General features: G+C 36.3%; 1 pseudogene; it reads right to left on the reverse strand.

Moving 5' to 3' along the window:
- Nucleotides 1-1,744: 1,744 nt before the first annotated feature.
- On the reverse strand, nt 1,745-2,209 carry LOC109455375 (riboflavin kinase; annotated as a pseudogene).
- Between the last annotated feature and the right edge of the window lie 471 nt (nt 2,210-2,680).

The following is a 2,680-nucleotide window of genomic DNA, read 5'->3' on the forward strand; positions in this document are numbered from 1 at the left end:
TTGTGGAATGCACTCTTCCATTGTCATAAACTCTAAAATTTAGGATCCAAGAATGGGGGGTGGCTGCATCTTCATAATCCAAAGGATAGGTGATTGTGACTTCTCCTGAGTCTAAAAGGTAGACAAATGCAAATTAGCTCAACATTCACAAGAGGAATACATTATGAATTCAAATAATTACATGGATAAAATAGTGCTAGGAATAAATTATACAGCACACATGACAGTGGCTGGCCTGATGAAGCTCATAATCTAGCCATCAATGAGGATCTGTAGGGAATGGTTAGTGACAGGGAAGAAAGAAACCTCCTAAATGGCATAGATCAGAAAATATTTCATAGGAGGGTCATGGGGGGCGGGGGTGAGGGGTGCACCATAAAGCCTGGGTTCAGTGTTGAAAAATGAGCATACAAAATCAAGGCAGAGAAGATTGGGGTGGAGTGGAGGTTGCAAGGAGGGAGTATGGCAAAGGGAAGCCAAAGAAGAGGAAGAAATGAGATGGACACTCCAGGCAGCTAGAACAGCAATGGAAGGGAAAAAATACATGCAAGAGCAGAGCATTTTGAGAAAAGTAAATTGCAATACTGAAGACTGGGCGAGAGATTTAATTCCAAAAGTGATGGAAAGAGAGGATTTTAGTTTCTATTTAGCAGGTAGAATTCATAGACATATATTCTGGCTGATTGAACATGTGTATCTGGGGTGGGGCAACAAAAGTGGAGTGATGGCAACGAGAGAAATTCTTAATATCTTTACCATTCCATCCACTTTTAAAATTATGCTATTTTAATGGTATAGTTTCTTGCAGTTGAAAACCAACTATATACTCTTCTTAGGATGGGACATATACTTTCCTGAATAAAACAATTTTATCTAAAACATTTCCATGTACAAATCCAAGAGAATAATACAATAAACCACCATGTACACATCACTAATTTCAATGATTACAATACATGGCTAATTTTGTTTCATCTATAGCATCACATACTTAATCCCCTTCCTGAATTGTTTTAAAGAAAATCCCAAACATATTTTATTTGTAATTATTTTCTTACCTATTCTTTTTTTATCTGAAAAACACTAATTTTAATGTTTTAAAAGACAGACCAAAAAAATAAATAGGCATATAGAGTCTAAACCAATTAGAACTAAGGCAGCTATAACAAAAATGAACACAACACAATGATTTGATCTCCTAAAGGAAATGACTAATGAAAATTTAACAAGTTTTCATGTTTGTGATCTATTAATACACAAAATATCAAAAATACAAAGTATGAATTTCCCCCCTTAGGTTTATATAAACTATCAAACCTCTATTTAATGCATTTACTTTTGTAAGCTTTCTCTGTTTATCAGCACATGCTGTACAAGTACATACCTACTAGTACTTTACCATGAGAATTGTTTTCATCTCAAACTAGTGACTTGCTTTTTTACCCATAGCTATATACATTTCATTTCCATTACAAGATACATAAGACCTTTCTAGTGGTAAATTTTAATCAACATATTACATAAAAAGAATCTTGATTTTTAAATGAATCTTTCTACTAGTGTACCATGATGGGTTTAATTGAACAGTTGAAGTATAATAAGGTAACTACATTGTACTGTTTATAAACTAATTCACAGCTGTAGGAAAATGTTTGATTTTTAAAATATAACCAAGATGAAACTGCATAGTTATGAGCAGTAAAATAGTAGAAAACAGTGAATGAATAAATAAGGTGATTTTTCATCAGTGGCCATTTATTGTATTACTCTTAGGACCCTGGAAGAAGTTGTCTTCAAGTTTCAAATGCTCTGGCAAATCTAGTTGTTTCTCAGCTTCCTCAATATCACCTTGAATTGCTGAAATAAGTGACTCTAAAGAATCAAAGTTCTTTTCTGATCTGAGGTAGCCAACGATGGCCACGTTGGAGATTTCCCCATAGAAGTCCTCTTTGAAGGTATGCATGGTGTGAGTCTCCATGGACTTCTTTGTATTCTTGTAGTACGGGTTCCATCCTATGCTCACCACCAACTTATGGACATCTCCACTTCCAGCACTGGCCCAACCATAATAAATGTCAGTGGATACATCAGCTGGAAGATTATCTACTACTTGTTCAGCAAAATTAGCTGTTGGGATGCCTAGCTCCTTGGAGGCGTGGCCAAAGCGCTGTACCACCTGACTGCCACCGCAGTAAGGCAGCTGCCTCATGACGCGGTCCTCTATGGTCTGGGCTGTGGCCCGGTCAGGTCCACAGGTCCCGTGGAGCCACCATTCAGGCGGTGCCCGGACCTCTGGACCCCCAGACCATCCTGGGGGCAGAGTTGGGAGCCTTTTCTTATCTATTCTTAAAGGCAAAACACTCTTCTTTTAAAATATAACAATGATATAATTACATACCTAAAAACATCACATTAATTCCCTAGCATAGTTGTATATCCAGTAATGATCAAATTTCTTGAATTGTTTTATGAAGTTTTGTTGCTTTTCAAGTCATCGTCTAAGTAAAGTTCATACTTTGTAATTGGTTAATACCACTTAACTCGCCTTACTCTATGAGGTTCTCCAAAACTTTTAAAAAATTTGTTACAAACTTTTGTGTTTCTTCTTTAATTAATTAAATGGTACCACACTATGCATACTTTTCTCCACATTTCCCCCCAATATATTTTGGAGATCATT

Source organism: Rhinolophus sinicus, linkage group LG09, assembly GCF_036562045.2.
Source record: "Rhinolophus sinicus isolate RSC01 linkage group LG09, ASM3656204v1, whole genome shotgun sequence".
Classification (NCBI taxonomy): Eukaryota; Metazoa; Chordata; class Mammalia; order Chiroptera; family Rhinolophidae; genus Rhinolophus; species Rhinolophus sinicus.